Source organism: Symphalangus syndactylus, chromosome 4, assembly GCF_028878055.3.
Source record: "Symphalangus syndactylus isolate Jambi chromosome 4, NHGRI_mSymSyn1-v2.1_pri, whole genome shotgun sequence".
NCBI classification, from domain to species: Eukaryota; Metazoa; Chordata; class Mammalia; order Primates; family Hylobatidae; genus Symphalangus; species Symphalangus syndactylus.
The window spans coordinates 20,055,634-20,071,112 of NC_072426.2; the positions used below are offsets into that span (position 1 = coordinate 20,055,634).

Genomic DNA, 15,479 nt, shown 5'->3' on the forward strand with positions numbered 1-15,479 from the left:
TGCTACTATGCACAACTGTATGTAGTGTTTCTTATTCTCTGTCCTCATCCTTTCCTTTGTAACCCAGTATCATTCATTATTTGTACTTTTTAAGTATTTGCCCTTTGTCATAGCTTCTCTTTGACCCTCCAGATGTGTTCTTCATCCTGTCCTACTCTGATCTCTGACCAGGAGGCCGACCTGTGTGGACTGTATCAACTCTTGCCACCCAGTTTCCAGTTAGGTTCAGCATAGATCTGAAAGAGGCAGGAGAGTGAAGTCAAGGACTTTCTATGATGTCACCTCAGACTGTTGTACTCTACAATCTTTCAGGATATCCTTTTCTACAACTGTTTCTGATATCAGTTCTCACCTCTATCTATGGGCCGCAGGATTGGTAACAACTGCTTTTAGTATCTTCACAATGCTTGTACCTTTGAAAATATTCTCTTTAATTAAGCCTCCCTTGAATAATGCTAATTTGACTATGCAGTTCATTTCTTCCTAGGTCTCTAAATAATTCCATTACCATATATGTATATTTAAATTTTCCGTACCTTATCCACAATTCTGATGTATAAAGATTTCTAAAAGCTATTTTTTTTTTTTGGTAAATTTGGTACAACTCACTTGGTAGGCAAAACTTGAGTAAAACTCTTCACAGTCTTTTTTCTATGACTCAGTATAAATATTTATATGGCTCATTACAGAAAAAATGTAAAGCTGCTTTTAGCTGTCTTTCTATTATGAAGAATTTCGAATATACACAAAAGTAGAAGAGCCACATGGAGCTATCACGCAGTCCTAACATCTATCAACTCATGACCAATCTGGCCCCATTCATACTATCATTCACTTCTTCTTATGCTCAGTCAGGAAACAGAAACCACACATTAACTTGCATAGGAAAATACTAATATGAACAATTGTTAATTATAACAAGGCATTGTAATAATGAGCCATGAGATAGTAAGCAGTAAGCATTGCTTTAAAGAATATAGTTGTAATAGGTATAAACACCAGTCTGTACCCCTTGGGCTGAGAGACATACCCAAGGAAGAGAGTCCAGGCTGAGATCCAGACCTTTATTGGTGATCATGGGCTCACCAGATGACAGAGAAGTCACTGTGGTGCTAAGCTGGTAGAACTTGCTGGCAATCTGCCCGGTATGGTACTATGGAAAGCCACTCATGTGGAGGTGTCCTGCTGGAGTTACACTGTTATGAAACTTCTGTTGCGCTGCTACAAAGTTGAAGTTATTATTCCAACTGATATTCACATTGTCCCATCTTGCTATCTAGCATGACTATCTATTCTAATTGTATCTTATACATGTCCTATGCCAGACCTGGAATCATTTATTTCTCCAAAGAACCCTGATTCCTTTCACTGGGAAATGATATTTGGGAGACCCCTATCTGTTTTCTTCGAGTGTTCTTTATTGCTGGGTTAATCATTGTTTCTAGAGATTTTACTGGACATAAGTAGAGGAAAAACGTTTAAATTGTCATGAGTTCATACTGATATATATATATATATATATATATTTTTTTTTTTTTTTTTTTTTTTTTTTTTGAGATGGAGTCTCGCTCTGTTGCCCAGGCTGGAGTGCAGTGGCGTCATCTCAGCTCGCTGCAAGCTCCGCCTTCCGGGTTCACGCCATTCTCCTGCCTCAGCCTTCGGAGTAGCTGGGACCACAGGCGCCCGCCACCACGCCCGGCTAATTTTGTGTATATTTAGTAGAGACGGGGTTTCACCATGTTAGCCAGGCTGGTCTCAATCTCCTGACCTCGTGATCCCCCTGCCTCGGCCCCCAAAGTGCTGGGATTACAGGCGTGAGCCATCGCGCCCGGCGAGTTCATACTGATATTTTTAATTCAAATTCGGACGGTAGGGCTACGTACTTACCTTCTTTCTCTTTTCCCTGTTATCTCACGCTGAAAAGCCTGGCTCTCAGGAACATTGGGGTTGATAGAATTTCAAATAATTTCTCATTTGGTTTATCCTATATTAACAATGCAACAGTCTCAGAATAGCAACTATGATACTGCTAAATGATTAAACATCTATTTTGTTGTTGTCTTTGATATATTTATCCAACATCTTAAATTCATTTGTAGTGGTCCCTATTTATGTGATTGTGCCGCCAACTAAATAATGAATATGTTTGTTTCACTTATTTTAATTCTAAGTTTTATTTTAATTTTGAGATAATTTTAGGTTTACAGAAAATTTGCAAATGCAGTTAAGAGAGTTCTAATATATCCTTTGCCTAGCTTGCACTTATGTTGACATGTAACCACAGAGAATGTATCAAAACTAAAATATTACCCTTGGTCAAATACTATTAACCAAAGCACAGAACTTGCTTAGATTTTACAAATTTTTGCATTAATGTCCTTTTGTCACTTTCAGGATTCTATACAGAATCCTAGGTCATATTCGGCTTCCACGTCTCCTTAGTTTCTTCCCATCTGGGACGTTTCCTCAGTCTTTCCTTGTCTTTCATGACCTTGATATGTTCAAAGAATATTGACCTGTTAGTTTGTAGAGTGTCTCTCAGTTTGGTTTTGTGTGATGTTTTCTCATTATTAGATTGAGGCTACACGTTTTTGGGAAAGGTGCCATGGAGGAGACGTGACCATGTGCCCCCCTCAGTGCATTATATTAAGGGATACATAGTATCAGTTTGTGCTACTGTTGATGTTAACCTTGACCATTTGGCTAAAGTGATGTCTTCTAGGATTCTCTATCATGAAGTTACTGTTTTATTTCCTTTATAATTTATACATATTGGAAGAACATACTTGAGACTATGCAAATATCCTGTTTTCTCTTAAACTTTGCCCGCTAAGTTTAGTATCTATTAGAGAATCTTGCCTGTGGCAATTATTACTGTGGTGTTCTTATAGTAATTTTCTATTTTCCTTTTTCTTTCTTTCTTTTTCTCTTTCCTTTTCTCCTTCCTCCCTTCCTTGTTCTTTCTTATAAAATAAATACTTGTGCTTTTATTTTTTAAGAGCTGTATTGTGGTTATAACTGATGTACAAAGAACTATGCTTATTTAATGTGTACGATTTGAGTTTGGATATATGCATACACCTGTATTACCATCACTACAATCAAGTAATAGACTTGCCAACACCTTCCAAAACTTCTTTGTGCCATCATGTTTTTGTTTTTGATTTTTTGTTGGTTTGTTTTTTGTGGTAATGACACTTAATATAAGATCTACCCTCTTAACATTCTTTCTACATTTATTAATTTGAATTCTTCTGTAAAGATGTGATATTACTTGTCTCCTATTTTATTCATTTATTCATTTATATAAATTCATAATATTTATTTTATTATTTGGATTATAAAACAACTACTGACATTTACTGTTTTGCTCAAGTTATTCCAGCTTTGGCCATCTAGAGCTCCTTCACATTTGTTCATGTGCCTTTTTGATATTTCTTCATTATTTTTGTGGGGGTAGAGAGGTCGTTCGTACTTTCTGGCATCATGAGACGTTCCTGGCTAACCTCGTGTATTCTCTTCCCCAGCCCTAGAATCAACCACTTTTCTAAGGAGCTTTGGTTCATTTTATTGGAGAATGGTGTATTTATTTCTACATACATCCATCTATATTTATTTTGTACCTACTTATCAGAAAATGTATTTTAAAAATTAGTCTGTATTGATACTTCTGACTTTAATCCAACGCCATCATGTTTATTCTAGCATCTCCTTTTGCTTATTTGTAACTTATTTCTCCCTTGGTGAGAATCCTGCCTCTCATCATGTATAATGTGTTTACTTACTTGTTCAACCCTAGTATACAGATAAATTGGTTTCAGAATTAGTGTTACATATTTCTTCTTATAGCCTTGTCTTCTCTCTGATCTCAGAATAAAGCATTAAGGCTTTCACTCTAAAGGACATTTGTGCATTTTTCAGTTTCTTCTTAAATTGCATTTTGTCCATAGCCTCTTCAGATTGTATTGTCCTGTACCACACTTTGTAGTGTTGAAAGAGAAGGAAGGGCTAAATAAGTTTTCAAAACTTTATATTCCAATGACTACATTTGTTGTCATAAAATATGGCTCTGGATGAACTATGTGATTTTCATGCAGACCTTAATTTGTGTTCCCCAGAGCTAATTAGTGTAAAGGATTTCTTTCAACAGTCCTGGTAACACCAGTGCCTGTATTGGAATAAGTAGGCAATGCAGCTTTTCTTTTTCATGGTGAATCTCTCCATGCAATTTTTGCTGATATTTTCTGAGTTGTATTGGTACTTTATCCTATGTTCTTCTGTTCTTTTCACTTTCTATTTAATATTAGCAGTCATACTTAATTTGGAATCTGCAGGTCATACAAGATTATCTCTTTCTTTTGCAGAAAATGAACATTTAAAAAATTCTCTGTTGCTTTTCTATAACTTTTCAGCTTAAGAAGAGAAACAAATCACTCATTTGATTTTTAATGGCTAAATGCACTTGGTAAAAGGAGAGTGTGGCAATCCTATATAGCTCTTTGTCTGCCATTCTCTCCCTCTCTCTCTTTTTTAAATGTTAGTGCTACAAATTCGAACACTAGAAAACCAGTAGTGTTGGTTAACAAATCCAAATTTTACAGCTAGAGAAATCTGGATTGCAATTCTGCTTTATCACTTACTGTTTATGCAACTTACTTGTGCTGCACAACTTATTATCGAGCCATGGTTTCTTTAGATATAAAATATGGATCATTATAACCATATCACAGGGTGGTTGCAAAGACTACATGAGGAAAGCTATTCCCAGTGTTTGGTCCTATCAGATGTTTAATATTTATTAGTGTCTTTCTTGCTGCCAAAAGCCCTAATGAATTTTTCAACAGATACTTGGATAGCATTAGGAGGGTTTATGTGTGTGTGTGTGTGTGTGTGTGTGTGTGTTGTTATTGTTGCTTTAACTAAATCTGTCTAAATAATACATTTTAATCTCTTAAACTGTTGTACCCCTTGGATGGGAAGAGGCCAATTCTGCAAGAAATCATTACTAAGAATATTGGTATAGTCTTTGAGTAAAAAAAAAAAAAAAAAAAAAAAAAAACCTTTAATTTTTTAAGGGAAACATGGGTGAACCAGAAGTTCCTATATCAATAACCACTCAAAATGTACATTTATTAGACAAATTAAATAGAGCTTGTCTAGTTGCCTTTCAAATATTATTGGAATTGGATTCTTTTCACCTAAGAGTTCTATAAGTACTATGATGTCAAGTAGAGAAATCACTTATTTTCCCTTCTTTTATCTGTGAAAAATAAAAGTCATCTCTACAGATCACTGAGAAAATTTTCTGCTGCTTCTTGTTGATGATAAGTGCACTTACTGTATTTACATGCTGTTCAACAGCTTTTGAAAACTACCATAATGTATAGGTTTTCTTTCTGACAGTTTATTTTATGAAAATCTTGTTTTCGAATTTCAAGGAAGGAAGAAAAGGAAGCGAATGAGACAAGAAACAAGAATGCTTCAAAGGAAGGATGGTTAAGAATACTGTCAGTAGGTTCCTGGAACAGAGCACAGAAAGCGTTTCTGTCTCATTTTCCTTTCTACCATGCACATGCACATATACGTTCAATACTGGATGATAGCAGAGCTGTGAGAAAGGAGAGCTGAGGTTTAATTTTTTTCCATTTTTGAAATATTAAATATTAAATGTCTTTATAAATACAGTCATATATTTTTATATACACATTTTTTGCTACCCCTGTTCTCTTTGTGCTCCAAATATATGTATTGTCTGTCTACTGGTACTCCAGGACAAGGTGAAGCAAATATGTCTGTTTGTTTTGAGAATACAAAAGGCTTTTCTACATAAGCCTTATTTATATAAAGGCATTTGAAAGATAGTGTGGTTTTCTGAAGTAACTCTGGGTAGTTTCTCAAAAATATCTGGAAAAAAAGGTAAAGAAGCCCAGCTATAATACGTTATTAAACAGAAAACAACCTACATTTATATTTTATGTTGTGTATTTCCACTTCGCTATTTCTTAAAAAATTCACGGACCAATATTTCTTCTCTGAAATTAAGATAACCTCCTTTTAGAAAGCATAAATATCAAACCATAAAAATATGGAAGCTTTAATTTTACAGAGGTTAAATAAACAGATCTGAGTCATTATGATGGTGATATTTGGTATTTGTAATAGTATATTTTCTGAGATGTTTTATGTAAATATTACTTTCCTTCTGTACTCATCTCATTTATTATGTGAAAAGAAAACATGGTAACTAAAATGAAAATCTCATGGATATAAAAACTGTATGAAATGATAATTCCAGAAAAGAAATTTCGAAAAAATGTTAATTGAAAATGGAATATAGTAATTCAAAATTATTAGTTAAATTTAATTTGTGTTTATTTCTAAACTTAATAGTTGAAATTGAATGCTATATTTTAGATTACAAATCTTGAAAGCATCCCTTGCTTTTTCAAAATAAAATACTTTTTTAGAGGGAACAACATTGAATAAATAGGAAATTTGATCTCAGTAAAGCTGCAGCTCAGTAAAAAGGAAGAAAACACAAAATCTGAGACAAAAGAAAACAAAACTCCAAAAAATCTCTACTATTTTATAATAATCTGATGAATTATTAAAACCCTGATGTTAAATATTTTAACTGCATTGTCTATTGTGCATGGTATAATTGTGACTATCATAGTATAGATATTGAATTCTCAGTTTTACTTGTAATACTTGGTTTCTATGTAATAGTGATTTAGATCTTGAAGAACTATCATGGGTTATTGAGTCCCTTCTTTCTTTACCCATGTGAGGAACGCAAGACTTGAGATAATAAGTGATTTGCCCTGAATCTTCCAGCTACTAGTATTGTGATTTCTCTATGGGATAACTCGTAATTACTCATTACTGACTGAGTCCTTCAGTCTTGCCTAAGTTAAATGGGAGGAAAGCTGTCATCTTCTGTACAACCGTAGCTGAAGAGGCAGGATATTTTTATTACCATTTCTTGGTCTTCTCCTGGCAATGTTATTTTCTCATTTCTTACATTTTTTAAAAAAGATGAAGAATTATATTTATTTTAAAAATCCTATCTATTTTTGCCAGAACAAAAACAATCTCATTTTTTCTCATTGTATTTGAAGTTATATGTATTTTGTCTAGCATTTTTTGTATTTTTCTTCGATAGTTCCTTTTTCAAACCTTTGAGGCTTTTCCCATTATGCCATATTTCACCTTAGGAACTTGCTGCCTCTTGCTAATATTTGAAACTGCTTGAACATTTACAATGTCCTTTCACAGTTATCTCAATATCTGAAGTAATCCTGTAAAGCAGATGCCACTGTACTGTGGGGAGCCCTGGCTTGCCTGGTTTTATGGTTTAGTAGAACTTGATTACAAATCTTAGAGTTGAGGCTCCAGTCTTCATAATCCTTCCAGCATACCACACAGCCATCTTAGGGAAAACTGCATTGACTGTGAAGCTTAATGTTAAGGAAACCACCTGTGTTTGCTCAGCAGGAGAGGAGAACAGAAGGGGCAGGATATAAAGGCTATGTTAATATGTATTACATTGGTTTAGGGAAGACAAAACCCATTACTCTGGCTGACTAGCTTACATAAAAGTTAGGAAAATGTGGTGGGCTGAGAAGGTAATTTGAAGCTCCTAAAGACAATTGAAGAGAAGAAACAGGAGTCATATGGAATACTTATTGTGTGTCAATTGCTGTAAAAAGTGCTTGTAAATACAAATGTATCGAAGATCTATTGTTTTTCTTCTGAACTTTCTCCTTTGGAAATGGCTCTTTCCTTCCTCTGAGATCACCTGTCCCCGTCTCTTCTCTCTTGCTAGTAAAAACTACATATTATTGTTGTTGTAGCAACCATGTTATAAACTGACTCAATTCCTGATCACTCTTGGTTCATTCAAAGGGTGGACACTTAGGTGGCCAATGAATCTCTTCCTATATTGGACTTGAAACTTAGAAAGTTAGATAGTAAAGCAACAAAGCTCAAGAAATGTACAAAACCATGTTTGATGCCACAAGGGAACAGGAAAAGCGAAGTATCATACGAAGAAGTAATACATTAATCAAGCCAACATGGGAAGGAGAAAACAGATGAAATATAGTCAAGGTATTCTGATGTTTTAAAATGTTTTAATTTTAATGATTTTTGGAGGCTCAGATATATTCCTGTTTTTGGTCGAACAACACACTCTATGATTCATAAATTCCTAAATTTTGTTTAAACTAGTTTGAGTTGTGTTTTTGTCACTTGCAAGCCAAACAATTAACACAATAGCTTTTGTTTTAGAAAATAATTCTGTCAGCATCATGTGAAACATATTAGAGAAAACAGAAACTGAAGGCAATACTAAATAGTTTCAGACAGTGGCAATAAGGGCCTGAAATTGAGGGTAGTGGGAAAGATAAGAAGAGGAAGGAAGAAAGAGGGTTAGATATAAAGTAGATTACAGTTGAAGAAGTAGATTAAACAAATATAGATATAGATTGTTAACTGAAATGAGTGATGAGTCAAGAGTCTCAATCAACGGAGGTTCATTAAGTCAGAGCTTGAGGGTGTGCCTGGAAAAAAATAGGAGTCACAGATGCCTCTGTGGCCAGTGTTATCTGAAGGGGTTTTCAGGAGATTTAGTATTTACACATTTCCTTAATGAGGGAAAGACATGTAGTGGTGGATAGGCAGAAGAATGACTGATCTCATCCTTGTTCTGTACCTAGGAAGAGAAGTATTATCAATCAGTGTGAAATCTAAGGCTTTAGTTTTAGGAGCTAGACTTGGATCACAGATCTTTAAATTGACACATTCTTGTTTTATGAGAAGATATGCATATTGAAAGATTTTGAGGCCAGAAAGCATCTGGAGATGCCTGATTGCCTTTTTTGTGGGAGTCTGGCTGATGTATATAAAGCTTTAAGAAAGGTTGTGAAGTAGCAGCTATTCATTTGAAAAAAGGTGGCAGTTTTAAGTGACTCCATCTGTAGGCTTAACTTTCCCATTGGCATAATCAGTTTGGGGGTTCTGAGATTTCTTTTTCCTTTCTAAGATATAGCTATCACATACAGACATACCCAATACAAATGGGTGCACATATGTGCACACACACACATGCTATCACTTTAAACATTTTTGTTAAATGGAAGCAGCTGAAGTAAAGAATGGACATTCAAAAGTCAAGAAGAAGTGTAGGTTATTTTTTAAGAGGATGGAATCTGGTAGGCAGAAGGGAAAGTGTGAGTCAGTGGTACAGAGGATGAGAATTTGAGAACATATTACTATAGGACCTTGAAGAATATGGGAGGTGTAGACAAAGCATGGTAACTTCATATGGAAGGAGAATTCTTCAGCTTCTCAGTTTCTCCTTCCAGCCATGGGCTTCAACAAAGTTTTCAGAGAAACAGACTCCCAGACGACCCTGACCATTCCCTGGCAATGGCCAGGTTTGCCATTACCCAGTCACTCTGAGACCTGTTATCAGGCCTGGAAGACTTAAGAAGTCAAGGATAAAGTTAGAGGTCTTGGGGCGCAGTGCCCTAGCTTTCTAATATTGGGAGTTCCCCTTGCTAAGTGAGAAAGACTCCCAGTTCACCCACTCTCTTCCATCTAACTTGGGACATTGGCTCCATTTCCACCTGATACACAGGGCCTGATGGTCAGGTCGAGGACTCCTACAGATGTGCATCTGTGGCACAGGATTGTAGGCAAAAGCTTCATAATACCCACATCCCTTAAGCTCCTGTAAGTCACAGGAGATGGGGAAACTACCCATTTCATTCTTGAAGTTCCAAGAAGGCCCTAATTCTGAGGCTTACAGTTTCCAAGGTGCTAAGAAGGGAGTAAATTTATCTTTGGGAGCTTCCTCACTACATCCCACTGCAGGTTCTGAAAGATGTCCTTGTTACAGAGACTGAGGGAAGTCTCTACTCCCCCTCATCTCTGCTCCCAACTCAGTCCTTCCCCTGCTTACAGCCTCTGTTGGTTGATTTACGCCAGATCTCTTAACTTCTGTGTATGCGAACCAGTGTGAGGCTCAAGCCTTCTAATAGAGGCCCCTCAAGGTGGCTTCTTAGCCCTATGTTGCTTTAACCTCTGGATGCCATGGGACTCCCTCCAGGAACTCTTTTATGATGATGGTACATTGAAAATAAAGGAAGATATAGATACACGAAAATGTTAAGTTGCAGAAGAGGAAAGATGGGGGAGCTCACATAAGATGGCTTCAATCTTCTCAGTGGAGGGGGATTGGAGGTAATTTGCTTTAGTTAAGAGGACAGAGTAGTGTTAGAGGGCCCAGAAAACTTAAAAAAGGCTTGGAATGACAGGCTGAGGGAAATTTTGAGATTCGACATATTAATACAACTCTACTCAACAATAGTTGAAGACCCAGAATGGGTGAGTACAGTGTCTTCAGTAGAGATTTCTTTATTCCTCTAGAAAAGCTGGACAGTCTAAGAGTAGGAACAGAGCAAAATGACACTGAGTTGTACCCTTACCTGGGAGATGTCATGTGGGAATAGCAGAAGACAAAAAGTCCTAGGGATACTAGAGGTGGTGGGGACGTCTTTCAATGTTGTGACTATCACACAAGAAACAAAGTAGCAAGGGAGGAAGATAATGAGAGCCAAATGATTTGGTTCGAGTTCAAGGTTTAAAAGAAATAACAGTTGGGGGTGTTTTTACAGAGAGGTTGAAGTGTAATTAAGGTCAAAGTCACTGGTGAATGTAAAAAAATATGTTGTGAAGCCAAGATTTTAACAGGTTGTTCAGGAATAGAATTGTGAGTAAAACAAAAGCAAAATTAAATATCATCTCCAGCACACCACCACCACTGCTACCACTCATCACCACTAACACGAACAGCAGTAACACAATCTGTTTGCCACATGTACAAAGCACTAGGCAATTCAGCAGAGTGTCCCAGAGGGTGAAGCATAAATTAAATAAAGGGAGTGGATTATTCAAATTATATGAATTCCAAAAGGAGAAGTTGTTGAAGGATGGGGGTAACAATATTCGCTGGAGTAAAAGTGAGTTACGTAGAATCCATTTGTGAAAAATACCGTCTTATCAGGTTTCACTTGAATGAAAGATGTCAAAAGAGTGTTTGAAAAAAATTTCTGAAGGGTATTTATGGGACAGAGGAGAGGGCTGGGCAAAAAGTAGTAAGAGGGGAATTGGCCTGGAACTGATGATGCTATAAATGAGAGAAGGCAAGAAGTAATAGTGGTGAAAGATTTGGAAGGGGCTTTGGAGAGAAATGAAAGTAAAAGAAAAGGAGAAAAACAAAATGAGGCTGCTCATGGGGAGGATCACAGAAGGCTAGTAGAAGGGCATTTATCTGGAAATCTGAATAGCAAAAGCATTCAAAGAAAGGAATTGTTATAAAAGGATTATGTGTGGTCATCCATTAAAAAAGAAGTCATACCAATGTACTGTTTAAAAATGATTTGCTGGAGTACTGAGGCTAAGTAATGGTGTGATGCACAAACAGTGGTCCCTAAAAACTTGGTTTGTGATGGCAAGTTCACCTAAGTCGTGGGATATAGGATCCAAGTATGGACTTTAAGACAGGCAACACTGTAACTAATAATATTCGAGAAATCAGAAATGATGGTTCCTAGTTGTTATATCTTAGCAGGTAAAAAAAGTGTTTCAACGCATTGAATTACTATTAGGCAGATATCTAATTTTTAGATAGATAGGCAGATACATTTCCCTAATAGATATTTTAACTCTTGATTTTTCTACCTATGTAACTAAAAATAGATATTTTCCTAAAAGTAATTTAATGCTTTGAAACATTAAAATTACACACACACACACACACAAACACACACACACACACACACACTTTGTTACTCTGTAGGAGATAGAAAATCCAAGAGCTAAAATTTGGGAGATGGCAGGGCTGCATCACATTAAGTGGTAGAAGTGAAAGGCCTTTTGGGAATAAATGTATCTAACTTCAGAAATATTGTTACTCTTGAAACAGATCAGATCCTGTTCATTTCAGGTAAATGATCTTTGAAATCAGTTTCAAGTTTCTAGTCAAGAAAGTAGATATGAGACTCTATCTCTATAAATTTACCTCCCATTACAAAATGAGCAATAGTAATACTGTTTTAGGAGCCACAACTATTTTTAGTACAAGTAACATCTTATGTAGCATCTTTGAGAACTCATTTTTTTTCCATGCAAATAGACTATTTAAGGAATATAGAGAGCACAAAACATGGGTAAAGACATACTGTTTCGGGCTGGGCATGGTGGCTCACGCCTGTAATCCTAGCACTTTGGGAGGCAGAGGCAGGCAGATTGCCTGAGCTCAGCAGTTTGAGACTAGCCTGGGCAACATGGTGAAACCCTATCTCTATTAAATTAAAAAAAAAATTACCTGGGTGTGGCGAAATGCACCTGTAATCCTAGCTACTTGGGAGGCAGGAGAATTGCTTGAACCCAGGAGGCGGAGCTTGCAGTGAGCTGAGATCACGCCACTGCACTCCAGCCTGGGCAACAGGGTGAGACTCCATCTTAAAAAAAAAAAGGACATACTGTTTCTCTAATGTTTGCAATGTGTTTCACATTTGGATGTTATTTCACATTTGGATGTAATTGACTTCGCTTATGTTTTGGAGGTTTTGTTGTCCCTCCACCTGCCTTGGAAGACTTGTAGAAAATTACAATTTTGTGAGATTCCAGTGCAAAGGAAATCATTTAGTTTTACTTTAAGCAAGTCTTAAGTAGGTAAGAGTATTAGGATTCTCCAGAGAAACAGAACTAAATATGTCTATACATATGTATATAAAATATATACTTCTATATAAATCTATATTATACATGGAAACACACACACACCCACACACGTGCGTGCACACACACAGAGAAATGAAGTTAAAAAGTGGCTCACATTATCGTGGAGGCTGGAGTCCCAAGATCCGCAGTGGGCAGGCTGAAAACACAGGAGAAGTCATGGTATAAGATTTAGTCCAAGTTGGAAGGGCTGAGAACTCAGAGTCAATGACATAAGTTCCAGCCTGAGGGCTGGAGAAGATCAATGTCTCAGCTCAAGCTGTCAGGCAGGCTAAGTAACCTCTTAACGCAACCATTTTGCTCTATTCTGATCTTCAGTTGATTAAATGAGACCCACACTCATTGGAGAAGGCAAGCCACTTTACTCAATTTACCAATTCAAGTGTTATCACCCAGAAACATCCTCACAAAAACACCCAGAATAATGTTTGACCAAATGTTGGGAACCCCATTGCCCAGCCAAAACCCATAAAATTAATGATCACAATTGGAGAAATAATCATTTGTAATTGCTGTACCAAATTCTTTCTGTAGTTTTGTCTATACCATGGCTAGACATGTGCATGAAAGATATTTCATATTGAAAGATAAGTGTATTTAAATAATAAATATCATTATGAAAATATTGCTTGAGACTCTAGTATTATCATGTGTGTGTGTGTGTGTGTGTGTGTGTATGAGAGTTGGGATCTCTCTCTGTCTCTCAGGCTGGACTGCAGTGCTTCTATCATGGCTCGTGGCAGCCTCAAACTTCTGGGCTCAAGCAATTCTCCCATCTCATCATCCCAAGTAGCTACGACTACAAGTGCATGTCACCATGTCTAGCTAAAGTTGTTTCTTTTTATTTTTGTAGAGGCAGGATCTTGCTATGTTGCCCAGGCTGGTTTTGAACTTCTGGCCTAAAGTGATCCTCCTGCCTTGGCCTCCCAAAGTGCTGGGATTACAGATGTGAGCCATCATGCCCATCCTCCTATTATCTTTTTAACATTTTTGCTTTCTTTGAGATTTTATATACTACAAAGAATGTCAAGTTGGGTAGATTTATTGTAAATAGAATAATATATCTCTGGATTTTTGTTTATACCATTAAAGACTTCAATAAAGATTTATACATTATTTCTGAGTTGTGTGCCCGTTATCTAGTATGTTTTACTGTGCTGTGCTTACACAATAAACTGCCATTGTCTTGTGTGATTTAATCTATTTCTTCTCTCTGTCTCTCTCTCCCTGTGTGTATGTGTGTGTGTGTATGTGTGTTTGTGTGTGTGTGTATGTGTGTTTGTGTTGTTTACACCTGACCCCCAATGTAAAATTTCAGAAATATAAGCTGAATAAAATTAGCTAACATACTGCCCAAATGGAAAATGTTGCACAACCTAATAAATTATTTATTTCTGCAAGATGCACAGAACTCAATGAATATAGTCTATTCATGAAGGAGACGGAAGATTACCTTAGGCATTATTTGTATAATTAAAAAATATATAAAGAATGACACATTTTGTTCAAATAAACAAGAAATGTCAAACATTTTTGATCATTAAAAATGATTTGCTTAGGAAATATTTCTAAGCCGGACACATTTCAACAGCATGTTATTTTGAGACCTACTAGCATTTCTATTTAGGATTCACTAAGCACAGCATTCCACTGGTTAAAATATGTATACATATATGCAAGTATGCTTTATTTATTATTTTACATTTGCAGAGGAAATAGACTCAGAGAGGAGCAACAAAATATGGCATCCAAAGAAATGACCCATGCTTGGAAACAATTTTCATTTCATTTACCTGGGTAGTTCAATCAAAAGAAGGAAGCCTGTGTACTTCATACAAAGTGAGGGCACCACCAGGTTCACAAACATTACGGAAAAAATTTAAGAAAAGAATTATGTTTTTGTACTTTGCAGACACCATGACAAATTGCAATTATTTGCTATCATTGTTGGGGAGATAATAGTAAAAGTAAAAACTATAGAAAACCTAAGAATCTGTAACAAAAAGACCAGTTATGACTTAGCCCTGATGATTACCATTTGGGTTGGCAAGCCTAATATTACCAGATAGTTCATATTTTTCCTTTTCTTTTTTTTTAATTTTACTTTAAGTTCTGAGATACATGTGCAGAATGTGCTGGTTTGTTACATTGATATACATGTGCCATGGTGGTTTGCTGCACCTTTCAACCTGTCATCTAGATTTTAAGCCCCACATGCATTAGGTATTTGTCCTAATGCTCTTCCTCCCCTTGCCGCCTACCCCTCGACAGGCCCCATTGTGTGATGTTCCCCTCCCTGTGTCCATGTGTTCTCATTGTTCAACTCCCACAACTCCTTAAGCTGATAAGCAACTTCAGCAAAGCCTCAGGATACAAAATCAATGTGCAAAAATTACAAGCATTCCTATACACCAATAATAGACAAGAAGAGAGTCAAATCATGAGTGAACTCCCATTCACAATTGCTATAACGAGAATAAAATACCTAGGAATCCAACTTACAAGGGATGTGAAGGACCTCTTCAAGGAGAACTACAAACCACTGCTGAACAAAATAAAAGAGGATACAAACAAATGGAAAAACATTCCATGTTCATGGATAGGAAGAATCAATACCATGAAAATGGCCATACTGCCCAAAGTAATTTATAGATTCAATGCTATTCCCA

The 15,479-nt window shown here is 36.4% G+C and overlaps 1 long non-coding RNA gene across 1 annotated transcript; it reads right to left on the reverse strand.

Moving 5' to 3' along the window:
- Positions 1-1,050: 1,050 nt before the first annotated feature.
- LOC129480199 (uncharacterized) lies at positions 1,051-14,632 on the reverse strand. Its single transcript, XR_008656936.2, has 4 exons — positions 14,604-14,632; positions 12,908-12,949; positions 1,888-1,984; positions 1,051-1,221 (listed from the first exon to the last, which is right to left on the reverse strand). It is a non-coding gene; the product is annotated as an uncharacterized lncRNA (long non-coding RNA).
- Positions 14,633-15,479: the final 847 nt, after the last annotated feature.